Source organism: Coffea arabica, chromosome 11c (assembly GCF_036785885.1).
Source record: "Coffea arabica cultivar ET-39 chromosome 11c, Coffea Arabica ET-39 HiFi, whole genome shotgun sequence".
Taxonomy (NCBI): Eukaryota; Viridiplantae; Streptophyta; class Magnoliopsida; order Gentianales; family Rubiaceae; genus Coffea; species Coffea arabica.
Genome location: NC_092330.1, coordinates 32020841 through 32037524, shown reverse-complemented (window position 1 = coordinate 32037524; position 16684 = coordinate 32020841). Strand labels below are relative to the sequence as shown.

At 34.1% G+C, this 16684-nt stretch overlaps 1 long non-coding RNA gene across 2 annotated transcripts; it reads right to left on the bottom strand.

The window, feature by feature from the left end:
• Positions 1-8600: 8600 nt before the first annotated feature.
• On the bottom strand, positions 8601-16144 carry LOC140016626 (uncharacterized). Of its 2 annotated transcripts, XR_011822824.1 has the most exons (4): positions 15815-16144; positions 14653-14738; positions 9903-14527; positions 8601-9782 (listed from the first exon to the last, which is right to left on the bottom strand). It is a non-coding gene; the product is annotated as an uncharacterized lncRNA (long non-coding RNA). The 2 variants fall into 2 exon arrangements; XR_011822823.1 differs by having other exon boundaries at positions 8601-14527.
• Between the last annotated feature and the right edge of the window lie 540 nt (positions 16145-16684).

The following is a 16684-nucleotide window of genomic DNA, read 5'->3' as shown; positions in this document are numbered from 1 at the left end:
TTATTAGTCATGTGGGAAAAGTTGTTGACGCTCTCGGGCATGTTATATGGAAGGAATACCGATAACTAATTCGCTTCCCATACACCTCAATTCATCAAGTGCCAGACAACAAGTGAATAAGAATCCTTTTGATCAAACTGTGGGACCCGCGTACGATTTAGCAAAGGAAGTAAAATGTACTACCTTCCTGACAAAAGTCACGTAATCATTCCTCTCTCATTACACCAATCCGCCAGAATTCAAATTGCAAACATCCAGCACAAAACCATACTCAAATAAGGTAAATCATGCAATTCAAAATTTCAATCCAAATCATTCAAACTCTTCCTACCCAAACAGATCCACTTCTGTTGAGTGTAATTGCTCTGATAATTGTGGAGAAATCACTTTTGATGTGTGCAATCACTCTGACAATTTTGTTGATTGCACCCTTAAAATGTACATTCAATCTTTGAAAAGTACATGAAAATATGTGAAATTTTGCCAAGAAAGAGGCATGCATGTAACATTCCCAATGTCCTTTTAACAATGGCAACCCTTTCCCAAATTTTCATCCAAGAAGCAAAAATGGTGCAGTTCTCGGATTATTCATGCTTCCACATAGAATATATAGCAACTAGCAAGGTTATTATCCTTTCCAGGTATAGGCATGTGCACTTGACCTTAGATAAAACCAATGTCTTATGCTACATCTTTTTATCACTAATTTGATTTAGATCTTTATAATACTTCACGTTCTGCTAGGAATTGGCATTGAAATGAATAAAAGCTTTCACATTCTTTTAGACACTAATAAGCAAATAGAAGACCTCAACGTCTGGCAAGCTGCTATCTGTCTTTTGGTAAGGAGAGTTGTATGTGATAAAATTCAATTCTGCAAGAAATGTACGACAAATATGAATTATGAATTTTTAGAAAATATGTGAGTTACAATGTTCGAAATTTTCTCTAATTTGTAGAGAGCTTCTTTCGATTCTTCTCCTCAAACGTTAATCCCTTTCCTTAAATGTTAATCCAAGGGATCCGCAACTTGCTCTTGGATCGATTGTCAATTCCTTCAAATTTTGATATAGAAGAGCTTGATGAACTCAAGTACTTGAATATTCAAGTCTTGATACGAGGAACTTGAAGATGCAGAGCTTTCATATCCTTGGAGCTTGTGAAGAGACCGTAGCGGTAGAACAAGGTAGAAACTGAAGACATATATGCCATTTTGCTTGTATTGCAGGATATACAGTCATATCAAGACTATACCACTTCAAATATTATCTCTTTACTTTGCATTTATTAATAAAGAGATAACATTAATGAATATTTCTTGATTGGCCATAGGGACATATGACGTGGTACCATTTATTTGGACGAACCATCGCAGTATATAAGACATATATATGAATTAAATAATTCTAAGTATTATTTCTTTAATAAAGAAATAATTATTTAGTTATTTATCCATAATTTTGCCAAATCAAAGATATGTGACATGGCATAATTTGATTGGCAGAGATAGTTCGGTATTTTTAATTAGTCGGAACACCTTAACCTGACATACATAGAGACATGATTGGCTGCCAAATAATCAAATTTGCAAGTGTGTATTGCATGTGTCAATATTCAATTGGATAAACAAAAATAGGGATAAATTCAGAAGCCTCCATTAAGGTTTGTCATAATATTACTCAGCTTCTGTAATGTTTTAAAATCTCACTTACCTTTTCTCGTCAACTTGACAAGACTAAATATTCCTATCAAATGTCACAAATTGACAATATTAGCCTTACTCTTAATAGCTATTTAACCAAAAAGCCAAAACAAAATAAAATTTTAAAACTAAAAAATGAAAATTAAAAACAAACAAATTGCTAGCTAATAATGGCCCATATTTCTTTATATTGGGATCATGGTAGGGTAGTAAAAGACATGGTAAATTAAATATAATCAAGGTCAACCACTTAGGAGGATTTTGTTGAGTAATTAATACCTTAAAAAATTTTGTGAATAGTTAAGTTACAATTAAGGAAGTTAAGATATTTGTTGGAAACATATGTTTAATTCACGGTGTAGTTTAAGTTGTATTGAAAACTAAAATAATTTCTTCATATGTGTGAAATTTTCAAGGTGTAAATTTTTTTATTCAAATACAATTAAAATGAATAGTTTACGTCAAAAAATTTACACCTTATAAAAATTTAACCTTATTTTATTTTTATTGTTGTTATAAATTTCATAATAGGATAACATAAGGGTAGTATTGAAATAAAAGTTTTATCTTCCAAAGGGGTTAAATGTTACAAGAAATGTCAATCCAAGGAAGGTAAGTGAGAATTTTGAAACCTCATGGGAGTTGAATGATATTATAAAAAACCTAGGGAGGAGGTTTTTGAAATTAGCCATAAAAATAATGTATAGACCAATGGTAATTTTTTAAATTAATTAAAATTCCATTGTCTACAAGAGTTTTCAAGAATCAAAATATTATTGATTATTGATTATCATTTTGATTAATTTTTCTAGCTTTTTTTTTAAATTTTGCTTGTGCTACAAAAATAATGTTCTAATTTGTGGTTATATCCTAAGCAATATCATCGACATGATTCAACCTTTTTTTTAAATTCATACATGATGCGGATGTGAAATTATATAATCTTAATATCATAACAAATAATAGGTCACGTGGTGTATTCAAACTAAACCATCATCATATACAACTATGGTTGCAAACAAATTGAACCGCTCGCGAGCCTATTGCAAGTGGCTCGAATCCGAGTTCGGTCAACATTGAGCTGGAGTTGAGTTTGAGTTGACCAAGTCGAATTCGAGCTCAAAAATACTAAGGTTGCGTTTGGATTGCGATTTTTCAACGGAAAATCATTGTAGTTTTCCTATGGAAAATGCAAAAACTCGTTTGGATTGCATATGTTCAAATACTTTATTTGGATTGCATGATTTTTCAGCAGAAAATGATGGCGCCATATTTTTTATTGTTAGTTAGGCAACAAAGTTACTTCTTTTCATTTGCTATATTGTCTCCATACTTATAAGTATCACGCTATTGCAGGCCGTATAACTTCCGAGGCCAATTCATTCTTAGCCAGTCACCCCACATATGTATAATGGAAATAGTCGAAGGCAAGTGCCCGCCTTTTACCCAGCCATCATCCAAAATATCACACACATTTAATTGCCATCTGGTTCAATAGGCTATTGTTTTTTTCCTTCCAGCGGAGTCCATATCAATTGTTTAAAATTTGCATACTGGAAGAACCTATAAACATCCATGAGAGTTCATATTTGTACATTTCGCTTAGTTATGTAATATTAATAACTATTTTCCCATTTACCAAAAGCCTTAACCAACATTATACAACCTCTCTGCTTACTATTACACACTGATTTCAAACTTATCACAATGTCAAACATTCACCAAGATCATTTCATGGGGTATATGCCCTCCTATTTAACACTCAAACTCTTAATAGCTGACCTATAATCGTGGCTACCCGTTTCTGCATATAAAATTACGCCTTATGAGTTAGCAAATTATCATCCCATTCTTAAAACAAGACATTCGTGTTTGTTTGGGAAACCAATACACTGCAATAATAAAAATAGATAAGAAAACCCCCCTGAACCTTACCAAGATTTAACATACCTATCATTAGAATATCGACAAAGCGCAACAACCTATGCTTGTGGGGCCAAAGCATCGAACCACAGTGTATACAATTTGCGGCTAACCAACAGATCAAACACAACAAGAAAATACAAAATACATAACAACCCCCCGAATATTGACTACCCTAGAATCCCGTAACACTGATCTTCAATAGCTGCAACAAAAATAGTACAAAAAACATATTGTTAGCAAATAAAAGCACTACTACGAACCGTTATGGTAGGGAGTCCATGCAGCCAATTTCTCTTGGATGGTAGACAACTGACCTTCCATGGCCGTCACTCTCCCATCCAGTGCATCAATTATGGCACGAGTACCATAGACCTCACTTAACACTGTTTGAAGTAGGTCGCGAACGGTCGGTCGAGAGGCTGACTGAGACGTGCCTACTGCATGGTCAGAATGCATGTCTTCCTCCTCATCACCTTGTTCTTCGTCTCCCAATTCCTGTTCATGGTGATAGGCGATTCGATTGATTGTGGATTAGTACACAATAGTTAAAGTAGTGTTGCACGATTCACCTATCAAATCTACACTAAAGTACTCAAAAATATGCATCAGAACCCTAGCATAAGGCAGTGTTTTCTTAGCACTCTTAAACGCTGCAATTCTTGACATAGCCCCGAGTATGATTGTAGATATCGGAATCCCTGATATATTGCCTAATTCAGCCTCTAATTTGTCTAAGAAGTACACATCCATTACCCAGACTTCATTCTTGCTACTGGAAGTGGGAACAATGTTGTGATTAAACAAATAAACCAATATGCTATGTCGTAGCCTCAGACTCTTAGTAGGAATAGGTACTGATTCCATTCTTACCTCTCTAATCACTGCATCCGCTTTCTGTTTAAAAGAAGTCCAACTACAGCTATACTTAAGGAGAGTCAACTCGAATTGCCATGTTGGATCCCCTTGGACAATGTATTTTCTATGTTCAAATACGGGACCCTCATCCCTTGCTCCCAAAATCTCAGATAAAGACTGTCTAGTTAGAACTATGGGTACACCTTGAACATAACTCTTTATGCTGACGGAACTAGCAGTTTTCTTGTTCGTGATGTTCGCATAAAATTGCCGCACTAAAGTCGGGTAATACAGTCAAGGTAAATTCAATATACAATTCCAACCCATTTTAGCGAACAATTCTCGAAAGTGATATAACACATCAAAGTGCGGGTCAAGGTCGGTTTCAGCTAGAACTGTATTATTAGCCCGAATGACAAAACAATCTTGATTTTCAATGCCACTGAATCTAGATGCATCAAATTTTGGGACGACTAGTGCTAGCACCATCGGTTTCCCAATGACTTCTCTTGCAAGCGCTGCTATTTCTAGATCTAAGGGGCATGACTACCAACTTAGTATTCATTAAGAATCATTTCTTATTTTTTTGCACAGTATTGTTGGATAATATAGACTTCTATTTCAACAGCACAAGTACACCTCAAAGAATTATTTTGGCTATGCCCTAAGGCAACTAAAGCACCAACTTGACTAGTGAAACTTACTTTCGTAGTGAATCAACTATATTTATAATTAATCCATACTTACTCTCGTGGTTATGAATTAGTTACAAGTTTATTTCTTCTATAAAATTACATGAAATAAATCACTAAAACCACAAAGATGTACCTTTACTCTCGTGAGTGTACTCCCTAGGTTTAGCACTTCTTGAACTAGTGTTAAATATCAATTTTCATTGAAGAAATAACACCTTTAGATAATCACAATTAATGGTATGAAGTTAATCATGATTTAAAGAGTTAAAGTGCTAAATAACTTATTCAAAATAATAGCATCAAATTGCCAAATAATAAACAATAACAATCATAGAAAGTTTAACCAAACCCAAGACATAAACTTTTAAAGACACATAATAAACATAAAATCCATAACTTGTAGATTAACTAAACTTAGAATCCAATACAAAAGATAAAGAGTTGGAAATGTAAAGTAACCCTTGTCACATAAACTCTTTCCTTGCCTTTTTCATCTCCATCTTCATTTTCATGTAGCTAACATACAAGAAAGGATAAACTATCTAAAACTAAACTATCCTACACTATTCTACACTAAAGAATCAAGAAACTACATTTTTGTGGTGTTTCTTGCACTCTCCAAGTTCTCTTTATCCTTGCAAATCCATGGCTATATATAGATGAATTTAGTCAAGAAATGAGACTTCAAACATCTTTTTTACAGCTGCAAAGTGATTGTCACACGTCCATCAATAGCTGTAAATTATTGAAAGAGGAAACAAGTTGTGCAAGTGGAGAGCAGCCATTTTCTGGCCAGAATACTAGGGGTGGGCACAGATCGGGTTCTCGTCCCATTCACCATTTGACTAACCCGACCCACACCTTACGGATCAACCATTTTCTTACTCTTACCCGCCCCGTATATCGACGGGTACCCTATAATCGGGTACCCGTTGAGATAAAGTCGAGTCAGCGAGTACTCGCCTCGCCCCATTTATCATTTAATTTTAATAAAAAATAATTTATATCAATTTTATTTTATATTTTTACACATTCATCTAAGATTTAATAAATTTTTTTTCTAAAAAAATGTTTCCTACCAAGAAACAAGCATGTGAAGAGAATATAAGATAAAGAAAAAAATTAAAAGAATTCAAAATCAATAAAAGTTTGAAATAAGTAGCACAATTTTTAATATATATGTTCCACATTAATTAAACTTTTTTCTATAAAATATAAGATCATGACCTCTACAAATGAATCTTATAAATAAACTATAGTGTCTCATATTTGTAATGTAATTTGTTTAATAAAATTACTTATTTAGTTCTAATTTATTATTTTATAGTGTGTGTATAAAAATAAAAATAAAAATATGTGGGACGGATCCGGTACCCGCGAATTTTTAATTATGTGACCCTAACTCGCATCGCATCGTAGCGGGTACCCGACCCTCTGTTGACCCGATCAAATAATAAAAATCGAATCTTCTAATTTTCGGATCGGATATAATAGGTTTTCGGGTAAGCGGATAATTTTGTTCACCCCTACAGAATACGGCCGAATGGTTGGCTGGATTACTCCTTTGCCATTTTTACCAATTTCTGTTCAGTCTTCAATGTTGCTCCAATTTTGCCTCAATTTCAACTGAACTTTTCTTGATGATAGAAGCTAAATTACTCTTAACCAAAACATAAAACTTGTAGTCTTTTGAGTTAACTTTCGAATGCGTCAAGAATCACCTCATTTGGATTTGTGTAGGTTGATAAATGACTGAAATACCCTTCACTGCTCAATGCCTTATTCCAGTTTTGACCATAGAAATTAGTTACTGTAATTTGGCTTTTTGACCTAAACAACCTTTAAACTGGATTTTGATGTCTTCACAAAATTTGTAGATCTATCTCTTATTTTCAAAATGATTTAAGAATCATCTCAATCCGATATTGTAATTCAAGTTATAATTGAAATACGAAAATGTGTCAAAACTGTCAACTTTCCTTTACATCCAAATGAAGTATATTTCTAACTCCTATACAAATTATGGACAAAATGCAAGTAAAAAAGTGACAAAAATGTTATTCAATCATTTAAGAGCACTTGACACCAATTATAGCCAAAATGATCTATTTTTCTTTCTATAATATTGTCAAAATGACTGAAAATAGTATAAAATGTCATTCAAATATAGCTCAAATTAATCACTTATCACAACTCAACAAAATGTGGCTCAACCAATAATGTGGCTCAACTAATCGGTAGAAATGAAGTGCATAGGCATGGGACATACATCAGAAACACCAGTCTTGCCAAATAAATGCGCATAAAGATTGCTTTAAAATACTAAAAACGCTACACACCAATTTAACACATAGCAGCATCAATTCTTCCAATTTCTGCCAACAAGTACGTTTTAATGAAACTAGAAATAGAACAACTTACTTCTGAGACAATCCGAAGTAGAAGCCCCCTAAATCACTACGTCAATTTATCCCAATTTGGAAGATTGTAATGCTAGGGCTCCCGCGAGACAAAGTTTAAAAAGAAACTTTGCTTCGATAGTGTTATGTTGATTAATCTTCCAACATAATGTGAATGTGAACGAATCCTACCCCCACAGTCGTCACAGTTTGGGTAATAAGACACGAAATTGTTACTAGAACAGGTGAATGATAACTGTATCTGGAAACAGAGGAAATAGGAGTTGAGGTGTAAAAGAAGAAAAACTGCGGCTTCTTGTTTTTGCCAGTGTTCCTTTGTCAACCTTATTCATTAAAAATTTTCAAAACTAGTTCCCTATTGTTTTTGGATAGGCATTTTCACCGAAGTTTATCCATCCGATATTTATTAACCAGTCCTTTTTGTGTGGCCTGAAAATTTCATTAAAAATAACTCGTATTTATTAAAACAACTAACAACTAAGAAGTAAGAAAACACCTGTACCCCGATGAAGTATATAATAAATGACTGAAAAACAAATATAGCTACATATATAAATGACAGAAAAATTAAGAAGCAATGAGTGTTTGACATTTACATTTTAATTCGCACATAAACTAGTAGCTCTTGAAGGCTTTTCTACTAGGATCCCCATAAACTACCAACTCTTTATCTGTATAATTTATGGTGTGAAAATTCGAGACGTGAATTTGGATGGGCATGAACTCCGTTTAATGGAATTTTTACCTTTATTATACTTACAATTGAGTTTCTCAACAATTTTTTCAAAATAAAGGTTACAAATAAAAGGCATGCGCAACAAAAAAAAAAAGTCTCAACTAAATAGAAAGTATTTAGTAAAAGTAGTACTTTTTTTTTATTTTTTAACATCAATTTTATTATAATTGTTTCTAAATCATTGTAACTTATTAATGTTTACCAAACATTCTTATTAATACACAAGGGAAACTGTATACTAATTATTCATTTAAAGCGTATTAATATACAAAATCAATTAAAGCATACTTTTATTATGCATTTAAAGCGCATTGCAATTATTCAATACAAAATATAGTTTTGATTCAATACAAATGGCAAGAAACAATGTAGGAAACATAAAACGGTTCAAGACATCCCTCTTAAACCATAGATATCAACATGTAGACATTGTACTGAAATTAGTTGGCGTAGGTTTCATACTGGTGAATCAAAAAGTGTTTGGAGTGTAAGTCATGACAATCTCCGGCAATAACACTGTAAAAAGATCGGCGCAAGTGTTCCTGCAAACAATGTCTGTAATATGCTCACTAGACAAACACCGGTGCAGTCACAAGAAAGCAAACCGACGCCAGTGTTGTGCTCTTACACTGCGACATTTCAGTCTGTTTGCTCGTCCTGTAATCCTATAGCATCTTTGTTTTTTGCAACTCCAAAACACCACTTTTCTAACAATTAATAAATCTTTAAGAATTGACCTCATGAAATGTGCGATTACAGAATTTAAATATATAATATATTGAAGATGGCCACACAAAGTTACCAGCAAATTTTTTTGCTTCCAGCGCAATATTTGTGGATAGCATTAGGAGAGTCTAATGCACCAATAAGTATTCCCACAGTTTGAGCAATAAAGTACAATAGACATGCATGTTCAAAAACTCAAAAATCACCAATCGTTTATTCCACAAACTGCTAAGCCAACAGTAATACTGATATTCTCTAGCCCTACTGTTAAAAAATAAACTACAGTCTCCCATTCCAGTGGTCGTACATATGATCAGTTATGGCCATCTTGAAAACATTTCAATCACGTTGTGCTATCGTGGATAAATCTATTTGCTGAGGTTGTGCACCAGGATTCCCATTTATGTTTTCAAGTTAGCTTGCCTCCCTTGCAAACAAATCATCTATGGGTAGTTCATCTCTAATGAAGTTATGCAACACACAACAGGCAATTATCAATTCAACTTGTCTACTCATCATGTAGTTTGGCATTGACCCTTTGAAGATAGGGAATCTCACTTTTAGCACTCCAAATGTCCGCTCAATGACATTGCGAAGTTGCGAATGCCTATAATTGAATAAGTCATACTTACCTCTTGATCCTCCAGATCTACCTTCAAACTGATCTTTTTGGTATCTGTAGGCTTTGTGTGGAGCCAAAAAATCTGGCATACTCTTATACACTGAATTCACAAGTTAACACACAACAATAGTAACATGTTAATTAATATTATCACAAAAAGAAAGCACAATTTAAGCGCCATTAAATTTTTGTTTATAATAGGTAGGATAATTTAACCTACAGGAAGCATTGAAAATGAAGATCTAGGGGATAAGATAGTATGTTGAAAAACTCTAGCGTCATGTGCACTGCCTTCGATCCCAGTGTAAATATAAGTAAATCGCATGTCGTGGTCACAAGGAGCTAGTACATTCTGTGAAACTTCGCCTTTCCTACTGTGAAAAGCACATTGCCTACACATTGGTGCAGAAGCTGAAATCAGAGTGCCATCCAGGGCACCAACACAGTCCTCCAACAAAGCAAGATTATAAAGTGTTAGTTTAGACTAGGTAATCAATCATCAATTGCATTTGACGAGCGCAGGGTATACATATAATAATGAACTCATTTCACAGTCAAGTTTTACATTTATAAATTCTAAATATCCCACACGTGATTTTTCGCAAGTATACGAGTCGTTTATTGAGTACAGGGGTATTAAGTGTCAATCCCACAAGAAAGATTTTCAATTACCGGTAATTTTTGAACTCTTTTATTATTTAGATTATCACAAATGCAAAATATTAAATCTACACTACAAATATGCGATAACAATAAAACACTCCTAGAGGTATGAAATTTCTCACTAGTCTTGCAAATGAAATTATCGATTAAATAAATGCTATTATCTTCGCTTGTTATGCGTATTTTTCTATTGTATGTGATAACCACTTTCGCCGGTGTACCAACTATACCTGTAGTTAATTCATACCTATTTTCATGGTTATAAAATTAGTTACAAATTCATTTCTTTTATGAAATACCTGAAACAAGTCACTAAAATCACAAATGTGCATCTCTAATTTCGTATGTGTACATCCTAGGTTTATCATTTCCTTAAATTAGTGATAAATTTCAATTTTCATTGCAAATTTAATACCTTAAGATTATCACAATTAATGGTCGGTTAATCATGATTAGAAAAGCAAAAGTGATAAATAACTTGCTCATTATAACATTATCAAATAACCACGTAAATATCACAAGCGAAATATAGAAAGTTCATCTATAACTGTAGGAATAAATTTTAGCAACACATGAAAATAAACACCAAACTTATATTATAGATAAATATGAATTCAAATACAAAAGAGAAAGTGATAGGAGAGAAATCACCCTTATCATATGAGCTCCCACTCTCCATTTTTGCTCCTTGATTTTTCAGCCAAATAAACTACAAATATAAGAAGGAAAAACTACACTAATTATACTATACTACTCTAATTGATGAATTAAGGAAATTCTAGTGAAAACTGCATTTTTGGTAAGTTTCTCTAACCTTCCAAAAGTTGTGAAAATGTCCTTCAAGACTGCTATTTATAGAGGAATTTAAACTCAAGTTGAGTTGTTAAAGTTAATGTAAATTGCTCCTTGTAATCACCAAAAGATGCTTCTTGAATTCTCTATACTTGTTTGCTAAGTTTCAGTCGGATTTCTTGCAGATAAATTGGTTAAAAAGCTTGTGTGAACAGAGCACAAGTTGCAGAGCAAGTTGCAGAGCCTCAATTGGGGATTCGAGGCCAAGATCCAAGGTCGGATTGCTCAAAATGCCACTCGGATCCATTTTTCTTTATTTTTTTCTTCACTGCACATTAGGATGCGAGACCTGTAACATAGGGATCCGAGCTCGGATCCTCCTCTCGGATGTAGCCTCTGATTACAGAAGTTTATCCAATATCAAGTTTAATACAGATCCGAACTCAGATTTACTTGCTTTGTTTTTTGTCTGAATTTAATTGATATTTTCTTGATGATAGAGGCTGAACTAACTCTTTCATAAAACATGAAAGTTGTAACTCTTTGAGTTATATTTTCAATACATAAGAATCATCCTATTTGGAACTCTGTGGATTGAAAAATTATCAAAATACCCTCGACTGGTCAGGGCTCTATTTCAGCTTTCGACAATGAAAATGCACTTCTATATTTCGAAATTTTGACAATGAAAACGACTGAACTAGACTTCGATGTCTTCATACCAAATATAAATATATCTTTTAAATTCAAAATGGTTCAAGAATCAACTTAATCCGATGCTTGTAACTCAAGATATAGTTGAAATATCACAAGATGTTAAAGTGGTGAAACTTGGTTCCTTTTATTCTTGATTGCATTTCCTCTTTTGCACTTCATATTCTCTTTTTATCATTTCAAACTATCATCAATCATCCAATTATTTTCTCAAATCACTCCAATTGATGATTGAATCCTTAAACCTAGAAGAACATAAAGTTTTCACCATAAAAATCCATAGAAATGCAATTTTTATTACTTAAATTACAAACCACATATTTTCACTAGAATCCTAACTAGTTAGTTATAAAACTAAATAAAGCACACCAAAACTAACTAATAAAATACACTTAAAACACTCAAAATATTCACTTATCAGCATTAGCTCCTGATTTCAGACAAATCAATGTGTACTACTATGACTTACTGAAGCGTGTACCTTAAACCATGGATAGAAGCTGTTGCTGTTGTATATTTTAGGATGTACAGCAGTTTAGTTCCTCGGCTTTATTAGAATCGAAACTAACCTCACAATAGCTTGCAATGCCTACATAATATTCCTATGAATCGTTTCAGTGGAGTGCTGAAATCTCTCCACAAGATTTCTATGTTGCTTATCATGGCTAACATAATGTAAAGCCATGTCTATAGTCTTTTTAGCTTGAACCCTTTTGCGGTAATATTGATTAATGTAATTGCCTACTTGTAAAATTTCACAAAGTTTTAAGAAAGATGGAACATCCATCGAATGTTCTCCAGCATTCTGTCATGATGTCCTACTTTTAGTTCATCGATCCAATCTTTCTCGGTTTACTTAGAATTATGACACCATCGCTTTTGTCCCACCTACTCTCCCAATGCGTAGCGTGGCCACAAAGGTGCATGTGGACAAAAGCAGTTAAAAACTCAAGTTCATCATAATCCGACAATGAAGATGAATTTTTTCCTTCGCTTGCATTCCACATTATGTCTACTACAACTAAAAATGCAGTTGGGAAATAAAAAATTTGAAACCGCAAGTAGTATGACATAAGAATTCAAGTTGTACAAGAGAGAGAGAGAGAGAGACAAATATATTTTTACTTAGAATACGAAAATGTTAGGCGACTCAAATACAGGACAATGCTACGTTGAAATTGTGGACCGGATACAAAATTGTCTAATTTGATTGGGTCAGTTGGAGCCCATACATAGATACTACTAATCAGTGTCTAACACAATGTCAAATCTAATAGTACAACAGCTACTATTAAGACACACCAATTGAAGTACAATAGTAATCGTACAGGTTCAATTGCAATAACATGACAATACATGAACAGCCCCCCAGGTTATAGGCTATTAATCCATGAAACCCTCTGGTCGGTCAACATGGCTATGAACATCTGCTTCCAATCTAGGTTTTTAAAAAAATCATATGCCTTATTGTTTTGACTAGGAATAAGGAAATCATTCAATTTGTCCACTTCTTGAACATAATTGCTAGTGGAGTACTTACAATTGGGGTTAGGTGAGTTATATGATTCAGACTTACAGGAGTAATATTCACGTTTCGCCTTAGCTACAAGGCCCATCTCCTCATAAGCACGATCATATATTTCATCACGCCGTTTCTTCTTAGTAGACTTTAAACCCTCTTGCAAAGAAGAGTTAGCTTGACTATTTTTACGCTTTCCCTTCTGGGGGATGCGAACTTGTGGCTCATTATCAAATACAGCAATACAGTCATCGTTAGCTACATCAACCCCCGTACCTTGTACTCTTGCTGACCCCTCTGTACCTATTATACGATCACCCCTATTTCTATCATAGTTCATTTGTCTTGATAAGGCCTCTTCCCCAGTTAGAGGTGGGTCATTAGAAGACTGGCCCTAAATGCCTAGAGAGCCAATGTCTTCAAAAAGTTCAATCAAATTCCAGTAGTGGTCAGTGCGCCGGTTCTTTATGTTGTTGTCCTACACAAGTAGTCAAATTTAACGTGATAGTTAAAAGCATCATATCGGTAGTGAAACATGGCGATTAATTAAGGAGGATCCTAAACATGGTTGTGAAACATTCTACTGCTACGTTGAAGGAAGTCCTTAATCTAGCTGTAGTACCTCCGAATATAATCTAGTGTAGTAAAGCACTTTAAACTTTCATTCCATCCTATGCTAGTTTGGGCCCCAGTTTCCTTAAACCGGCAGCCAACCCTCACGAAATTGTAGTACTTCGTTTTAACTTGATCATAATCGTATGATTTATGACTGAACCTCATGTTGAACCTATTCCACACATCCTTAAACATACAGCCGTTAATGTTATTTTTGACAGATTGCCGATTTCCTTGTGTTCTTGTAGAAACTGAACATAATAGTACTCAATTTTATATTCCCACTTAACTTTGTCAATAGAAACCCTACAATCTACAGTATTGCCTCGAGTCATCTAAGATGAAAAAAATGAGAAAGTATTAGCAGTCGACTTGAATGGGGCTAGTCGAAGCAATGAAAATAACACAAAATAGAGTTGTGCACTGAAAAAAAAATTGTTGAGTACCTTTATGGTAGTAGTTCGAACACAACTCAAGGTTGTTTGAGCCACTCTCTGATTGAATACAATTACTGGTACTAGAACACGGCGTAGGGGAGTTTCCTAAATGATATGACTAACTTTAGGCAAAACTTCAAAGTACTTATAAATGCAATCCAAATACGACATATCTACGTAACTAAAAAATAGTATGGACCCATGAATACAAGCCAACGTAAATAATTCACCTTTTCCAAGTGGCGGACTCAAAGACAACATACGGTGTGACCGCAATTGAAATAGATCAAGCACGGATCAGAGGCTATGGCAACGCCTAGAAGGAATGCAACAAAAACAAAGGCGTCGTAAAAGAACTTATGCTAAAGCGGTACTAATATAAGACATGATTGATACTATTAATCTCACATTGCAATACTACCATTAAGATTGGGGAGGGCTCTAATTCGTACTTTTTTTCATTCATTTATGTAAAGCAATGCATTTACTTATGCCATTGTAAAAAGGTAAACAATGAAGGTACGGAACAAGTGTACTGTCCATAGTTGAGTCTTGTAAAGTGACAAAACCAATTACTGTTATGTGCCTCATGAACTTTGTAGCGGAAGTTGCTATGTAAAAACTGTACTTGGCTTAGCAAATTATTGTTTGTACCCAAATGCACAAGTAAATATTCAAATGGAAAATAGTATCCAGTTCTATGCTAAACCTTAGCAGATAGACACAAATTAAGTTCCCCTACATTTTCTTGTACGGGTGCTATGTCAAGCTTGCTTCATTTGTTATACTATATTGGCCAAGGGGCAGAAAAAAAAAATAAAACATCACAATCATGTGATACAGCAGGGGTGTGTTCAAATTGAAGGGCATGACAAACCATAGCACCAAAGTTAATCCACACATTGGATGCAGTTGAAAATCGCAATGTTTGCTTAAGGGGTTCAAAATTGTGTGGCTACCCGTAAGAGCATTGGTAAGGTAATGGCCTATGACTACATCATGCGAACTTCATAGGCAATGAAAACAACTAGCACATTGAAACACAAAGCTAATTTCCCTACTACATTGTAAGGCAAAAAAAAAATCAGCCATGTGAATCTATACTTATGCAGTCCAAAGCATGATAGGCAGCATAAGGAAAAAAACTTGAATTAAAAAAACTTTAGGCACATTATAGTAAAATGCATTCAGATAAGCCTGTACAATCAAATAAATTAGTGTTGAAATAAAATTCGATAGCAAACAACCAAAAGCCTGCCCAATCCTAAAGCTGTACAAGAAACCCCAATTTACAAACCCTGGTACTACAAATTCATGCTCAATAGGTTCAGCAGCATAGCATTGTTAAATGGGAAATCAATATCGCACTAACGTAAGAAAAAAGGCATGAACCTGGTGTAACTCGAACTCCAACGGATGTATGGTATTCGTTTGTTTACCACCCGTTTCAGTAGTACGAAGCAACTGATGCTGGCTTCGTCTTCTCCTTCCCTAGAAAATGGTTTTGAATGGAAGAACATACCGAAGTGTGCCTCCTTGTGTATCGTAAATTCAATGGGATCTGAATGATCCGCTCCTCTGCAGCAGTGGATTGCATTCCAATGAGGAAACGAAAAAGTGGAAGGATGTCGAAAAGCTGAAGAAGATGAGAAAACTTTTGGAGTTGTTCGGACCGTTTGCGTGTAAGAAGAGTAAAGTAAACAAGTATACGTTTTGTCGTGAATAGTCCAAATAGTCCGAATTTTCGTAGGTAATTTTAGGTGGGGCCGGAAAAACACAAGTAGATTTTTCACGGAAAATTGTGGGTCCACCTAATCAGAAAATAGGGTTTTTATGTGAAAAATTCAATCCAAACACGATCTAAACTTGTTAACTCGCGAGCCGGTTCGAGCTCGATTATATATATTTTTATTTTTTATTTTGATAGTAAAATTACATATATATCCTTAATATTTTATTATTTGTTAAGAAAAATTATTATTTTTTATTTTTTTAAGTTCGAGCTCTATTTAAATTTGAATTCAAATTCGAGTCGACCTTAAACTCGAACTTGATATTCTGAGCTCGTCGAGTTTGAACTCGAGTTCGAACTTCGTAAAATTATGTTGAAACTTGATTCAATTAAGTCGAAATTCGATTCGACTTGATTCGTTTGCAATCCTAGATATAACTTAGATTGGGATCAAATTTCTAAATAAATGATGTAAAATTATATAAGCTTAATATTAAAGGAAATAAATTCAAGCCAAAGAATCATCACAT